This window comes from Balaenoptera ricei, chromosome 1, assembly GCF_028023285.1.
Source record: "Balaenoptera ricei isolate mBalRic1 chromosome 1, mBalRic1.hap2, whole genome shotgun sequence".
NCBI classification, from domain to species: Eukaryota; Metazoa; Chordata; class Mammalia; order Artiodactyla; family Balaenopteridae; genus Balaenoptera; species Balaenoptera ricei.
The window spans coordinates 153,352,683-153,370,080 of NC_082639.1; the positions used below are offsets into that span (position 1 = coordinate 153,352,683).

Here is a 17,398-nt window from a genome sequence, read left to right on the forward strand (position 1 = left end):
CTTTCAAGTCACTTCTGAGGTCCGGCTGGCAGCCAAGTAAAGTGGAAGGAACAGCACCCATCTCTCCCTGCTCTCAGGGAGGCAGTGAGAAGTGCATCAGGTGAGACAGGCTATCTGTCAACTGGACGGTGCTATTCTGACTTCGGGGATTTAAGCAAGTCCTGCTGGCAGCTCAACCTGTCTCTCCAGAGCCTCACCCAGCACACGTTCCCCAGCCATCAGGCCCTGGCAGCTCAGAGCCCAAGGGAGACACGGCTCAAATGAATTCAAGGCCAACATTTGTTTAGGCCTCCTCTGTGCCAGATGCCAGAATACAAACAAGACCAGACACAGGTCTCGCCCTGAGTTGACTAACCGTGGGTGTCTGTTCATGCCGTGGCCAGGGCAGAATCTGGAGGAGAACTTGCTCTGTGTTGCCGGGAACAGACCATACATGCATTATTAGAGTATGGGAGCCCTTGTTAACCCTCCTTGAGGGGGAGCTGGGCAGATGTAGCTCTCTGAGAAACCAGGGTGAAGGGCCTGGAGCAGAGGAACCGGAGTCCTTGGAGACGCAGGCCTGGCCCAGCAGTGGAGCCCAAAGGGTTATTTCACCCTCAGTGCTTCACCCACACCAACTGGGCCATGTGGAGGATAATCCTGCTTTGGCTTGAATCACAAGGGTATCGTGGAGAACAAAATGAGAACAAAATGACAAGAGCAATGACAAAATGCTTTGAAAAGGAAAGAGCTTTATAAACAAGGCACTATTAGTTTTTCCTCAGGGTCCTCTCCAGTAAAGCTGAGATAATCACAGGAGGTCTGTTTGTCTAAATGCTGACGAGCCTTTCCCGTGGCTAGCCTAATGGCACTGACTCAGAGGCACCCAGCTCCCTCACTCTGCAGTCATCTCCACTGAAATATCTCAGTCCCCACAGTTAGGACTTCCAGCGCACGGGACTCCATCTCCTTTCCATATTGTTTCCGCTACTCTGCCGCCCACAGCCAGCGGGTACTCAGGTGATGCTTGTGGACTGATGGAAACACTGCCCGTCTTTCTCCTTACCCCAGCCACAGACCTCTGCCCCGAGGACCTGAGAAAGTCACCACCTCCATCACCGCCCCTCTGGCAGGACTTCCAGAGTTTGGCTCAGATGGGAGGCTTTCTCCTGCCTATGTCTAGGACCCAGGGGGAGAGGTTCCAGCATCTGAGCACCAACACATTCCACTGAGCTCAAAGCAAGAACAAAAACAAAACAAAAGCACCTTGATAAAGCTAGACATTTTCTACTTCCACCTCACATTCATCTTTTCTACAGCAATTTCTGTCTCTCCAGTTCAAATTAGAGTTGGAGGTGGGAGTGTTTAGATGATAAGGTTTTCACCCAAACCATCAACTGTGCTAACGCCCCTGTCTTCAGCTGTCTGTGTGTAAAGCAGAGCAGGCAGCTGCACTCTGGATTTGAGAGGTTCTAGCCCAGCCTTTCCCTGCCTAAAGTTATCTCACACACCCCCAGAACTGCTCTACTTCCAGAAGCACTTCAACCAATTTCTTTGTATTTTGTGTCTTCCTTTTAAAATGTAAATATCTCTGAAAGGAGGAATGCATTCCACTGACCCGACCACAGTTCTCACCCAGCACCTGTGTCCAATAAATATTTACTTAATCCCATTGGTTACTAGAGGCCTGTCCTCAAGGGACTCGGGTCAGAGCCCGGCGCTGTGGAAGGTTGGGTGCGCAGGGGGCAGTCTGGGTGGGAGCCGCGCCTCATTTCACCAACCCCACCGCGAGCCCAGAGCAACCCTGCCTGCCCCAGCGAGGTAACTGAGTTCTGATGAAAGTAAATCTGAAATAGCCAAATATGGAAACTCTGCAGGAGGGGGCAGAACCAGCCGAGAGAGTCGGAGGAGACGCCCAGTGGGGTTAGTGGCAACAGCGTGGCCCCAGTATTCACTGAAAATTCTCAGAACTGCCAAAACCCTGCAGAGCAGTAACGAGGGGGAGGCAATCTGGTTTCCACCAATTCTTTGTGTGTCCCTGGGTAACTCATTTCAACCTCTGTGAGTCTTGGTTTCCTGCAAGACCCCTCTGAGCTCCCCTTGGCTGGGGGTGAGGGTGGTTCTAAATGAGCACGCTCAATCGAACAGTTCTTGGAGGTTTCCATTCATGCCAACATTAAAGTTTCACTCTAGAATACTTTGGCTGGAAAGTCATGCAAACGTGGAAAGAGGGGGGACCTAAGGACATGGAGGGGGAGCCAGGGGTTTGCAGTGCGGGTATGCGAGGCACGCCTTAAGGTCCTCCCCCGCCTGCGCAGCCCGACCTGAACCTGGCCCCCCCAGTTCACACTCACGCCCTGGAGCCGCTCCCCGGCTCGGGACCCCCAGTCTCCGTCCTCGCCACACCCCTCCTCTGCTAAGAAAACCCGCTCCGGGCCCCGGAACCCAGGTGCCCCCCACGCCGCACCCACTCGCCCGCATCAAGGACCACCTGCTCCGCCGGCTTCCCGCGACCCCGGGTCCGGGCCCCGCCGCCTCCTTCCGCCCACCGCCCGCGCCCTCCCGGCGGCCGTCGGGGACTCGCCGGGCTCGAGTGGTACGGGCAGCCGGGCGCGGGGAGCCGGCTGGGGGGCTCCTGCCGCCGCGGCGCTTTCGTTTTCAAAGTAAATGGGACGAGCCGAAAAGCGCTCCTCGGTCCCCTCACTCCAGTCCTACAGCGTGGGGCTCAAACCCCGCGGCGCAGCCGCCCCGGGCGGCGACCGGGCGGGACTCACGTGTGGGTCGGCGGGCGGGGGTTCGGCCGGCTCCCGGCTGCAGGCGGGCGAGGACTCCAGGGCTGCGGCGGCGAGGCGGGGGCTCGGCTCTCAGCCCCGGAGCCCGACGCGCGGAGCCCCACCCCCGAGGAAGGAGGGCGGGCCTGGGGCGCTGCAGGGGCGGGGCCACGGGAGCTTGGGCGGTGAGGGGCGCAGGCCCCCGGGTCGGGAGGACGCGCAGGAAAGTGTTGGGCAGGACGGTGAGAGGCAGTTACCCAGCCCGTTAGAAACCTAACCTACCCTCACTAGAATCATGAGTACCTACAAATAAAAATCATCTCTGGTTTCCCTCAGGGACTTTTGAACTGTACACATCTTACCCTTCAGTCAGGGATAACCAGGCTCAGCCAATCCTTTCATATTTTGACCCATTAGCCAAGGTCTGAGACCTGGCTCAGGTCGGTCCCTCCCGACCTTCCTTCACAGCAGCACAAGTTTGCCAGCCCTCCTCCTTGCTGCTGGCCCAGCAATCCCTTAGAGTTGTAGAGCTTGCCGTTCCAAGGACTCCCCAGACATCTCCTTCGAGCTTCAAAACCTTGTGAAGTAGGCCTGGTCATCCCCATTTTACAGATGAGCCATCTGAGGTCCAGAGAAGTGACATGAAGTGATGACACCCAGCAAGTGCCATAGCTTCACCTTGCGTCCCGGTCTCCCTACTCCCCAGTACAGGGCTCTTTCTTACCCTACTGCTCTCCATGCGTATATGTTCTAAATGATATTTGTATTCTACATAAATCTCCTCTGTGAAGATTGATGGATCATAAGGATCATGGACTTTAGAATGAAAGGGACCAGAATTCCAATTCTAGCTCCTTCACTTTCAGCTAGGCAACGGTGGGAAAGTTACTTAACTGCCGGGGCTTCGATTACTCATCCGTAAAAGGGAAGAATAATAACAGGCACCACTCAGATAGGCACAGGAGCCAGGCAGGAAACACACAGGAGAGAGGTGAAAGTTGTCATCTTGGGGACGGGGAGGGACACCGGCACACTAAAGACCACGTGTGGGGGTCTGGAGCCGCAGCCAGGCTCCGTGCCAGCCTGTCTTTATCTGGTCTCTTATTTTTCAGCGAGAGCCAGAAATCCAGATTCAAACCTTTTGGTTGGTAAGCAGATTAACCACCCCATGGGGAGATGGAGCCCGTGGGCACCTTCTCACATGGTTGCCTGCACTCACCTCCTTTCTCATTATCTACCGCCCATCCCCACGCTGCCCAGCATGCTGCAAATACAGCCCAACACTAAACAGCATGTTTTGTAGAGTTATATTTCCTCTCACTGGCTAGAAACACAATGTCTTGTATGCATATATGCGGGTATGCTCGGGGCCCTGGTACTGTCATTGACTGTGCTTCAGTTGTCTCTCCCCATCCCTCTTCCCCGTCAACTGAATAAAGCAGCCAGTTTGTCCCAAGAGTGATATCCAAACTTAAAATATGATGAAATCAGATGCTGCTATAGACAGTGAATCTTTCAGTAGTGGGAAGGGGAGGCTGCACAACTCCAGGGCTAGGAGGCTAAGTGGGAAGGTAGAGGAATTTTAGATGGGTGATAGTTGGAACTCAAGGACATGTTGCTAGTTCCCCTTGTTGGTCACAGAATCCTCTGCAGGGTGTCTGGGAGGATAGAGAAAACAAACCCTGGGACCTAGCCCAGTCTGTTGAAGGAGACATTATCTCTTTCCTCAAGGACCTTGAAGATGGATGGGAAGGACAGGACATAAATATACATTAAATAATGTAAACAAACATTAAAATACTTGCAGATGATAGCTAACATTAAGTTTTATTATACACCAGGTACTGTGCTCAGGGCTTTACCCATATTTACCCATTTGATCATCAGCCCTATTTTATAGTCTGGAAAATTCATCTCTTGAACACTTTGCCCCAAATTGCAAAATTCTTAGTTTTGGAGAGGTGGGATTTGAACCTGGGGAGTCTGGTTCTTGCAGGCTCTTAGTCACTACGCCACCTTGCTCCTCAAAGAAATGGTTGGTGTGACTTCAAACAAAACAACTTTGAGAAGGAGATGAATTTTAGCAGTTTTAGTGTTCTCGAAATACTTGCAATGTTATAAACAATCCAGTTTTCAAGCTAAATTCCTCTAGAAAAATAAGGGCAGGATTGGACTATACACCAAATTTTTGCACAGAAGAAAAGGGCTAAACTTTTAATCTGTTTCTTCTAAACACCCTAAGATTACCCCCAGACTTCAGACATGGCTTTCAGCTGTTTAATTTGCTGGATAAATTGATAAGAATAAAAGATGGCAGCCTTGGCTGTCAATGGAATGATGGTGTTGACGGAGTGGGGAGGACGCCACCTACTGGAATAATAGATGGATGCATTGTCTTCGTTAGGCTGCCCTTTTGTGCAAAGACTGATCAATATTGTGGGTTAGTTAGAGCAGGATAAAAGGTCATATCTTCTATCACGGAGAGATCAGTGAGATCATATGAGGAGGAAAAATCCTCTCCTTGGGCCTTACATTGCACCTCTAAATTCAGTTGCAAGTTAAAATGGAAAGTCCTTGCCTGTAATGGAACGACACATGGAAAGTGTGATAACAGCAGCATACCCCTCCCAGGCAAAAAGCGAAACCTCAGGGTCCTGAGCACATAGAATGAGCACTTGCTCATTAAGTAGGTCCTGCCTTGAGACAATAAATGAATGAATGCCTGTGGATTTTCTGTATTTAACTTCTTGATCCAGTGGTACGTGGCTCCTTTGCTTTCATCAAATAACCTTTACCCCGCTCTGCTTGTCAGTGTGCTGACCACCACAGGAAGAGAGGCAGGGAGTGCTGGGGGAAAGGAGGCTTCTCCAAGGACTGATGTAATTTGTTTTTAAAAAACTCCTTTTCCGGACTTCCCTGGTGGCGCAGTGGTTAAGAATCCACCTGCCAATGCAGGGAACACGGGTTCGAGCCCTGGTCCCTTGTCCGGGAAGATCCCACATGCCCCGGAGCATGCGCCACATGCTCCGTGCACCAAAACTACTGAGCCTGAGCTCTAGAGCCCGCGAGCCACAACTACTGAGCCTGCGTGCCGCAACTACTGAAGCCTGTGTGCCTAGAGCCTGTGCTCTACAACAAGAGAAGCCACCGCAATGAGAAGCCCGCGCACCACAACGAAGAGTAACCCCTGCTAGCCGCATCTAGAGAAAGCCCGCGCGCAGCAAAGAAGACCCAATGCAGCCAAAAATAAATAGATTTATTTTTTTTAAAAACTCCTTTTCCAAAGTCTTTTTCCAAAGGTACATCCGTTGTCTGGATGTCTCACAGTTTGTTTATTCATACACTTACAGAAGGACATCTTGGTTTTTTCCAGGTTTTGGCAATTATGAAGAAAACTGTTATAAAAATTTGTGTGCAGGTTTTGGCATGAACACACATCTAATATGTACATGCATCCAGCAGAAGCACTTTTAGCTTAGTAGCTCAAAAAAGAACTATGTTTCTTTTGTTCTACTTGATTCACTCTATTCTCATCTAGGCTCAGTGCCTATTTGAAGAAAACAGACTTATGCTGTACCTGTATTTTCTGTATTTGTTCCAGGGGGTCCCCCACTCAGTACACACACTCACCCATCCCGTTCTCTGTTCATGGTCTGATTATCTGATAGTCACTCTTTTTGTAGGAGAAATGAGATTTTTATTATTTTAAAATTAGGCCTGCTGTCTTCATTGTATGCTTGGCGAAATGTGGATTCTGTCCATTTTGACAGTTCCTTTAATAAGATTCACACATGCAAATTCCCATCAGTGCTTGGAAAGACATTTTAACATTAATTCTGCCTAGTCACTGTAAGACATTAAACTATAGATTTTAAGGTTGTTATTTAACCTTAGGAACCATGAAGTAAGATCAAGGGTTTGATGGGCATGATTTGGCTTTGTTAAACTTTGTAATAAGTTGATAACAAGGAAGACCTTTCTTTTTTTTCTTTTGGTATTTCTTCTTTTTGAGAATGGTGGCTAATCTATATGAAGAGATTTTAAACAACGCTCTTATACCTTGGTTAACCACATCTTCTGTTTCACAGAAAACAAGACAGAAGAATTAAGAAGGAAAGGCAGAAGCTCAGGAAGGGGTTAACATGGGGAAAATTGACAAAGTTCAAATGTCTTTGGTTCCAGCCACACCTCAGTATTCCATGACCTTGCCCCTCTGTCCTGAGAAATCCCATGTGATCTTCTGTGGGCACAATGGGGGCCTCTCATTATGGAAACACTGGGGTCCCTATTGCACATACTTTTGTTTCATACTTTTTCCTTTTTTAAACAACTTTACTGTTATACTTTCAATATCATTCACCCAATCAATGAATTTTAGTAAATGTATACAGTTTTTCAACCATAGCCATAATGAAATTTTAGAACAAATCCATCACCCCTTGTCCTTTTGCGGTCAATCCCCACTCCCAGCCCTGGACTCAGGCAAGAGCAGATCTGCTTCCTGTTTCTATAGTTTTGCATTTTCTGGAAAATTTATGTAAATAAACATGTACCACTCTGTGTCAACTGGCATAATGTTTCTGAGGTTCAACCATTTTGTTGCATATATCAGTAGTTTCCTCCTTTTAATTGCTGCATTGTATGCCATTGTATAGATACACTACATTTTGTTTATCCATTCACCAGCTGGTAGATATTTGGATTATTTCCAGCTTTGGGCTATTATAAATAATGCTGCTATGAATAAAAGAAAAATAAAGAATGCTGCTGTGAATATTTGAATACAAGTTTTTGTGTGGACATACATTTTCTTTCTCTTTAGGTAGACCTAGGAATAAAATAAATTCCTTTTATTTATAAAATAAATAAATTTATTCCAGGAAAATAAATTCCTTTTATTTATAAAATAAAAAAAATTTATTCCAGGAATAAAATTACTGGGTTGTGTTGTACATGTACATTTAATCTGTTGGAGATTGCCAAACAGCTTTTCAAAGTGGCTTATCACTGTAGCATATTACATTTCTACCGGCTATATGAGAGGGTTCTGGTTTCTTCACATCCTTGACAACGGTTGATATCATCAGTCTTTTTAATATTAGCCATTCTAGTAGGTGTTATACACACCTTGTTGTGGCTTTACTTTGCATTTCCCTTATGATTAATGATGTGACATCTTTCCATGTGCTCATTTGCCATTTGCATATCTTCTTTGACAAATGTCTTCAAATCTTCTGCCTATTTTTTTTTGTTCTCTTTTTATTGACTTGTAAGAGTTATTATTATTTAGTTCTAAGAGTTCATATACATTCTGGATACAAATCTTTTATCAGTTTTATGTTTTATAAATATTTTCTCTTGGTCAGTGACTTGCCTTTTTATTTTCTTAGTTGCATCCTTTGAAAAGATCTTTTAAAATCTTGATGAAATCTAATTTATTTTTTTCTATTATAGATCATGCTATTGGTTACATTGTTTCTCCTATATTTTCTTCTAAAACTTTATAGTTTTAGGTCATACATCTTGGCCTATAATCCATTACAAGTTAATTTTTGTGGGCGGTGTGAATTTTTTTTTTGACATCTTTATTGGAGTATAATTGCTTTACAATGTTGTATTAGTTTCTGCTTTATAACAAAGTGAATCAGCTATACATTTACATATATCCCCATATCTCCTCCCTCTTGCGTCTCCCTCCCACCCTCCCTATCCCAGCCCTCTAGGTGGTCACAAAACACTGAGCTGATCTCCCTGTGCTATGCAGCTGCTTCCCACTAGCTATGTATGTTACATTTGGTAGTGTATATATGTCCATGTGGGGGGTGTGAATTAAAGATCATCCTTTTTTTTTTTTTTTCCCCATACAGATATTCTATCCTTTCTGCCATTGAATTACCCTGGCACTGTCATGGAAAATCAATTGACCATATATTTGTGAGTGTATTTCTGGACTCTATTCTGTTCCACTGATCTATGTGTCCATCCTTACACTGATATCACACTGTCTTCATTACTGCAACTTTATAACAAGTATGGAAATCACTTAGTGTAAGTCACTCAATTTTGTTCTTCTTTTTCAAAATTGTTTTGGTTAGTCTAAGTTCCGGGTTGGCACTTGTTTTTGTAAATAAAGTTTTATTGACATATAACCATGCCTTTTCATTATGTATTTTCTATGACTGTTTTTGAACTACATTGGTAGCGATGAATAATTGCACAGGGACTGTGGAGACTGCAAAGCCTAAAATACTTACTGTCTTGGCCATTTAGAGAAACAATTTCCTGGCTCCTGGCCTAGGTCCTTGCAATACCATATAACTTGTGGAATTAGCTTGTCAATTTGTACAAAACAAGGCTAAGATTTTTTTTTTTTTTTTTTCACACACACTGTATTTTATTTTTACAAGAGATAAATCGACTGACACCAAGCATTGTACATGGATGACCACAACAAAAGCAACAATGATTGCAATTACCAAACATGAAACACACTCATACTATGTCATAGTATTGACATTCAGTCCAGTAATCCTCCACTGTAACAGCTCCTTTACTTTGCAGTGAAAATTGATTTGTATATTCTTTGCCTCTGAGTCCTTGTGGAATTTTTTTTTTTTTTTTTAAATTCAGACAGAAAGTCACAAAAATTATACTCATCCTCATCAGTTCACTCAGTCCCATGTAATTAATTTTTTTTTTCATCTTGATCTTTTGTTAGCACTTTTATGAGTTCATCAGTTTTTCATTAGAGTTCTGAAAATGCTTATTCATTCAGTTCAGCAGTACAGTCCGTTACCAGAAACCTGTACTTGTCAGAGTCTTTTCCATGTATTTCTTGAAGATGAAACCCTTTTATAGGAACATATTTGCAAAATCATCAGAGTACACCCAGAACTGTCTGTAAATGACAAAAGACTTAAAAATGACCACGGTTAAAGATTTGATGACAGTTCATAATAATGCAGTTGACAAGAAAATTAGTTATTTCTGAGATATACATTTTAAAGTAATAAATAGGATTATTACTTATAACATTATACCAGAACATATAAGATTTTTAGAAATTTCATGTAATGTCTGAAACATTTATATTAACATATTTCCATACATATTTCCATACAAGTACAAATATAAGATTTTTAGAAATTTCATGTAATGTCTGAAACATTTATATTAACATATTTCCATACATATTTCCATACAAATACAAATATGATTTTTAGAAATTTCATGTAATGTCTGAAACATTTATATTAACATATTTCCATACATATTTCCATACAAATACAAATATAAGATTTTTAGAAATTTCATGTAATGTCTGAAACATTTATATTAACATGTTTCCATACAAATAACCCAATGAAAGTTTAGTATTAGTTGTTTTGTTTGTTTTTTTATACTGCAGGTTCTTATTAGGCATCAGTTTTATACACATCAGTGTATACATGTCAATCCCAATCGCCCAATTCAGCACACCACCATCCCCACCCCACCGCAGTTTTCCCCCCTTGGTGTCCATATGTCCATTCTCTACATCTGTGTCTCAACTTCTGCCCTGCAAACTGGCTCATCTGTACCATTTTTCTAGGTTCCGCATACATGCATTAATATACGATATTTGTTTTTCTCTTTCTGACTTACTTCACTCTGTATGACAGTCTCTAGATCCATCCACGTCTCAACAAATGACTCAATTTCGTTCCTTTTTATGGCTGAGTAATATTCCATTGTATATATGTACCACATCTTCTTTATCCATTTGTCTGTTGATGGGCATTTAGGTTGCTTCCATGACCTGGCTATTGTAAATAGTGCTGCAATGAACATTCGGGTGCATGTGTCTTTTTGAATTACGGTTTTCTCTGGGTATATGCCCAGTAGTGGGATTGCTGGGTCATATGGTAATTCTATTTTTAGTTTTTTAAGGAACCTCCATATTGTTCTCCATAGTGGCTGTATCAATTTACATTCCCACCAACAGTGCAAGAGGGTTCCCTTTTCACCACACCCTCTCCAGCATTTGTTGTTTGTAGATTTTCTGATGATGCCCATTCTAACAGGAGTGAGGTGATACCTCATTGTAGTTTTGATTTGCATTTCTCTAATAATTAGTGATGTTGAGCATCTTTTCATGTGCTTCGTGGCCGTCTGTATGTCTTCTTTGGAGAAATGTCTATTTAGGTCTTCTGCCCATTTTTGGATTGGGGTGTTTGTTTCTTTGATATTGAGCTGAATGAGCTGTTTATATATTTTGGAGATTAATCCTTTGTCCGTTGATTCATTTGCAAATATTTTCTCCCATTCTGAGGGTTGTCTTTTCGTCTTGTTTATGGTTTCCTTTGCTGTGCAAAAGCTTTGAAGTTTCATTAGGTCCCACTTGTTTATTTTTGTTTTTATTTCCATTACTCTAGGAGGTGGATCAAAAAAGATCTTGCTGTGATTTATGTCAAAGAGTGTTCTTCCTATGTTTTCCTCTAAGAGTTTTATAGTGTCCAGTCTTATATTTAGGTCTCTAATCCATTTTGAGTTTATTTTTGTGTATGGTGTTAGGGAGTATTCTAATTTCATTCTTTTACATGTAGCTGTCCAGTTTTCCCAGCACCACTTATTGAAGAGACTGTCTTTTCTCCATTGTATATCTTTGCCTCCTTTGTCATAGATTAGTTGACCATAGGTGCGTGGGTTAATCTCTGGGCTTTCTATCTTGTTCCATTGATCTATGTTTCTGTTTTTGTGCCAGTACCATATTGTCTTGATTACTGTAGCTTTGTAGTATAGTCTGAAGTCAGGGAGTCTGATTCCTCCAGCTCCATTTTTTTGCCTCAAGACTGCTTTGCCTATTCGGGGTCTTTTGTGTCTCCATACAAATTTTAAGATGATTTGTTCTAGCTCCGTAAAAAATGCCATTGGTAATTTGATAGGGATTGCATTGAATCTGTAGATTGCTTTGGGTAGTATACTCATTTTCACAATGTTGATTCTTCCAATCCAAGAACATGGTATATCTCTCCATCTGTTGGTATCATCTTTAATTTCTTTCATCAGTGTCTTATAGTTTTCTGCATACAGGTCTTTTGTCTCCCTAGGTAGGTTTATTCCTAGGTATTTTATTCTTTTTGTTGCAATGGTAAATGGGAGTGTTTCCATAATTTCTCTTTCAGATTTTTCATCATTAGTGTATAGGAATGCAAGAGATTTCTGTGCATTAATTTTGTATCCTGCAACTTTACCATATTCATTAATTAGCTCTAGCAGTTTTCTGGTGGCAGTTTTAGGATTCTCTATGTATAGTATCATGTCATCCGCAAACAGTGACAGTTTTACTTCTTCTTTTCCAATTTGTATTCCTTTTATTTCTTTTTCTTCTCTGATTGCCGTGGCTAGGACTTCCAAAACTATGTTGAATAATAGTGGTGAGAGTGGACATCCTTGTCTCGTTCCTGATCTTAGAGGAAATGCTTTCAGTTTTTCACCATTGAGAATGATGTTTGCTGTGGGTTTGTCATATATGGCCTTTATTATGTTGAGGTAGGTTCCCTCTATGCCCACTTTCTGGAGAGTTTTTATCAGAAATGGGTGTTGAATTTTGTCAAAAGCTTTTTCTGCATCTATTGAGATGATCATATGGTTTTTATTCTTCAATTTGTTAATATGTTGTATCACATTGATTGATTTGCGTATATTGAAGAATCCTTGCATCCCTGGGATAAATCCCACTTGATCGTGGTGTATGATCCTTTTAATGTGTTGTTGGATTCTGTTTGCTAGTATTTTGTTGAGGATTTTTGCATCTATATTCATCAGTGATATTGGTCTGTAATTTTCTTTTTTTGTAGTGTCTTTGTCTGGTTTTGGTATCAGGGTGATGGTGGCCTCATAGAATGAGTTTGGGAGTGTTCCTTCCTCTGCAATTTTTTGGAAGAGTTTGAGAAGGATGGGTGTTAGCTCTTCTCTAAATGTTTGATAGAATTCACCTGTGAAGCCATCTGGTCCTGGACTTTTGTTTGTTGGAAGATTTTTAATCACAGTTTCAATTTCATTACTTGTGATTGGTCTGTTCATATTTTCTATTTCTTCCTGGTTCAGTCTTGGAAGGTTATACCTTTCTAAGAATTTGTCCATTTCTTCCAGGTTGTCCATTTTATTGGCATAAAGTTGCTTGTAGTAGTCTCTTAGGATGCTTTGTATTTCTGCAGTGTCTGTTGTAACTTCTCCTTTTTCATTTCTGATTTTATTGATTTGAGTCCTCTCCCTCTTTTTCTTGATGAGTCTGGCTAATGGTTTATCAATTTTGTTTATCTTCTCAAAGAACCAACTTTTAGTTTTATTGATCTTTGCTATTGTTTTCTTTGTTTCTATTTCATTTATTTCTGCTCTGATCTTTATGATTTCTTTCCTTCTGCTAACTTTGGGTTTTGTTTGTTCTTCTTTCTCTAGTTTCTTTAAGTGTAAGGTTAGATTGTTTACTTGAGCTTTTTCTTGTTTCTTTAGGTAGGCTTGTATAGCTATAAACTTCCCTCTTAGAACTGCTTTTGCTGCATCCCATAGGTTTTGGGTCGTCGTGTTTTCATTGTCATTTGTCTCTAGGTATTTTTTGATTTCCTCTTTGATTTCTTCAGTGATCTCTTGGTTATTTAGTAACGTATTGTTTAGCCTCCATGTGTTTGTCCTTTTTACGTTTTTTTCCCTGTAATTCATTTCTAATCTCATAGCGTTGTGGTCAGAAAAGATGCTTGATATGATTTCAATTTTCTTAAATTTACTGAGGCTTGATTTGTGACCCAAGATGTGATCTATCTTGGAGAATGTTCCGTGCGCACTTGAGAAGAACGTGTAATCTGCTGTTTTTGGATGGAATGTCCGATATATATCAATTAAATCTATCTGGTCTATTGTGTCATTTAAAGCTTCTGTTTCCTTATTTATTTTCATTTTGGATGATCTGTCCATTGGTGTAAGTGAGGTGTTAAAGTCCCCCACTATTATTGTGTTACTGTCGATTTCCTCTTTTATAGCTGTTAGCAGTTGCCTTATGTATTGAGGTGCTCCTATGTTGGGTGCATATATATTTATAATTGTTATATCTTCTTCTTGGATTGATCCCTGGATCATTATGTAGTGTCCTTCCTTGTCTCTTGTAACATTCTTTAATTTAAAGTCTATTTTATCTGATATGAGTATAGCTACTCCAGCTTTCTTTTGATTTCCATTTGCATGGAATATCTTTTTCCATCCCATCACTTTCAGTCTGTATGTGTCCCTAGGTCTAAAGTGGGTCTCTTGTAGACAGCATATATATGGGTCTTGTTTTTGTATCCATTCAGCCAGTCTATGTCTTTTGGTTGGGGCATTTAATCCATTCACGTTTAAGGTAATTATCGATATGTATGTTCCTATGACCATTTTCTTAATTGTTTTGGGTTTGTTTTTGTAGGTCCTTTTCTTCTCTTGTGTTTCCCACTTAGAGAAGTTCCTTTAGCATTTGTTGTAGAGCTGGTTTGGTGGTGCTGAATTCTCTTAGCTTTTGCTTGTCTGTAAAGCTTTTGATTTCTCCATCAAATCTAAATGAGATCCTTGCCGGGTAGAGTAATCTTGGTTGTAGGTTCTTCCCTTTCATCACTTTAAGTATATCATGCCACTCCCTTCTGGCTTGCAGAGTTTCTGCTGAGAAATCAGCTGTTAACCTTATGGGAGTTCCCTTGTATGTTATTTGTCGTTTTTCCCTTGCTGCTTTCAATAATTTTTCTTTGTCTTTAATTTTTGCCACTTTGATTACTATGTGTCTCGGCGTGTTTCTCCTTGGGTTTATCCTGTATGGGACTCTCTGCGCTTCCTGGACTTGGGTGGCTATTTCCTTTCCCATGTTAGGGAAGTTTTCGACTATAATCTCTTCAAATATTTTCTCTGGTCCTTTCTCTCTCTCTTCTCCTTCTGGGACCCCTATAATGCGAATGTTGTTGCGTTTAATGTTATCCCAGAGGTCTCTTAGGCTGTCTTCATTTCTTTTCATTCTTTTTTCTTTAGTCTGTTCCGCAGCAGTGAATTCCATCATTCTGTCTTCCAGGTCACTTATCCGTTCTTCTGCCTCAGTTATTCTGCTATTGATTCCTTCTAGTGTAGTTTTCATTTCAGTTATTGTATTGGTCATCTCTGTTTGTTTGTTCTTTAATTCTTCTAGGTCTTTGTTAATCATTTCTTGCATCTTCTCAATCTTTGCCTCCATTCTTATTCCAAGGTCCTGGATCATCTTCACTATCATTATTCTGAATTCTTTTTCTGGAAGGTTGCCTATCTCCACTTCATTTAGTTGTTTTTCTGGGGTTTTTTCTTGTTCCTTCATCTGGTACATAGCCCTCTGCCTTTTCATCTTCTCTATCTTTCTGTAACTGTGGTTTTTGGTCCACAGGCTGCAGGATTATAGTTTTTCTTGCTTCTGTTGTCTGCCCTCTGGTGGTTGAGGCTATCTAAGAGGCTTGATGGGAGGCTCTGGTGGTGGGTAGAGCTGACTGTTGCTGTGGCGGTCAGAGCTCAGTAAAACCTTAATCCACTTGACTGTTGATGGGTGGGGCTGGGTTCCCTCCCTGTTGCTGTGGCGGTCAGAGCTCAGTAAAACCTTAATCCACTTGACTGTTGATGGGTGGGGCTGGGTTCCCTCCCTGTTGGCTGTTTTGCCTGAGGCAACCCAACACTGGAGCCTACCCGTGCTCTTTGGTGGGGTTAATGGCAGACTCTGGGAGGGCTCACGCCAAGGAGAACTTCCCAGAACCTCTGCTGCCAGTGTCCTTATCCCCACGGTGAAACAGAGCCACCACTCGCCTCTGCAGGAGACCCCCCAACACCAGCAGGTAGGTCTGGTTCAGTCTCCCCCAGGCTCACTGCTCCTTCCCCTGGGTCCTGATGCACACATTACTTTGTGTGTGCCCTCCAAGAGTGGGGTCTCTGTTTCCCCCAGACCCGTCAAAGTCCTGCAATCCAATTCCCACTAGGCTTCAAAGTCTGATTCTCTAGGAATTCCTCCTCCCGTTGCCTGACCCCCAGGTTGGGAAGCCTGACGTGGGGCTCAGAACCTTTACTCCAGTGGGTGGACTTCTGTGGTATAAGTGTTCGCCAGTCTGTGAGTCACCCACCCAGCAGTTACGGGGTTTGATTTTACTCTGCTTGCGCCCCTCCTACCGTCTCACTGTGGCTTCTCCTCTGTCCTTGGACGTGGGGTATCCTCCTTGGTGAAGTCCAGGGTCTTCCTGTCAATGATGGTCCAGCAGTCAGTTGTGATTCTGGTGCTCTCGCAAGAGGGAGTGACAGCACGTCCTTCTACTCCGCCATCTTGGTTAATCTCTCAAGGCTAAGATTTTGATAGGGATTGGGTTTAATATATAAAGCAATTTGAGGGGAATTGCCATCTTAACAATATTGTCTTCCAATTCATGAATATGGTATGTCCCCTCATTTATTTAGGTCTTCTTTAATTTGTCTCAGCAGTATTTTATGTATTTCAGTGAACAGCTCTGTCACATTTTTGTTAAAATATATTGTTAAATATTTTATTCTTTTTGATACTACTGTGAGTAAAATTGTTTTCTTGATTCTATTTTCAGACCATTCATTGCTAGTATATAAAAATACAACTGATTTTATATTGATGTTGTATCCTGTGACCTTCTTGAACTTATTATTCTATAAGTGTTTGGAGGTTTAGTAGTATTTTTTACATGCAGGATCATGTCATCTACAAATAAAGACAATTTTTGTTCTGCCTTTCCCATGTGTAAGCCTTTATTTTTCTTGCCTTATTGAATTGGCTAGAACAACCAGTAAAATGTTGACTAGAAGTGATGAGAACAGGTATCCTTAGCTTGGTTCCAATCCTAGGGGAAAGCACTCAGTTAAGTGTAATATTACTTATAGGCTTCTTTTATCAGGTTGAGAAAGTTCCCTTATATTTCTAGTTTTCTGAGAGTTTTTATCAGGAATAGGTGTTGGATTTTGTCAAATGTCTTTTCTGTGTCTATTGTTATGATCATTTTCCTTTTCCCTTTATTTTATTAATATGATGTATAACAATGATTCTCAACTGAGGGGTTTGCTCCCTGAGGGACATTTGGTAATGGCTGGAGATATTTTTGATAAACTGGAGGTGGGGGAGAGGATGCTACTGGCATCTGGTGGATAAAGGCTGAGGATTCAGCTATACATCTTAAATGCACAACAAAGAATTATCTAGCCGAAAATGTCAATAGTGCTGAGGTTGTGAAGCTCTGGTATATTACATTAATTGATTTCTTTTGTTAAACCAAACTTGCATTCCTGGGATAAACACCACTGGGTTATGTTCTGCAATCCTTTTACTGCTGAATTTTATTTGCTGATATCTGTTAAGGATTTTTGCATCTCTGTTCATTAGTCTGAAGTTTCTCTTTTTTTTTTCCTTTTTTTTTGTCTTTATCTGGCTTCAAATCAGAGTAATAATGCTCTTATAGAATGAATAGGGAAGTGTTCCTTCCTCCTGTATTTTCTGAGTTCGTGTAGGTTTGGTGTTATTTCTTAAAGTGTTTGATAGAATTCACCAATAAAGCTATGTGGGCCAAGACTTTTTTATGTGTGAAGACATTTTTTAAAAATTTTATTTATTTAATTTATTTATTTTT

The 17,398-nt window shown here is 41.8% G+C and overlaps 1 protein-coding gene across 2 annotated transcripts in view; it reads right to left on the reverse strand.

Moving 5' to 3' along the window:
- The window catches only part of TRAF5 (TNF receptor associated factor 5), a 46,491-nt gene extending 43,643 nt beyond the window's left edge, over positions 1-2,848 (reverse strand). For both annotated transcript variants that reach the window (XM_059938576.1, XM_059938548.1), the window contains exon 1: positions 2,754-2,848. The gene's annotated coding sequence lies outside the window, so the exon portion shown is untranslated. The remainder of the gene's footprint in view (positions 1-2,753) is intronic.
- Between the last annotated feature and the right edge of the window lie 14,550 nt (positions 2,849-17,398).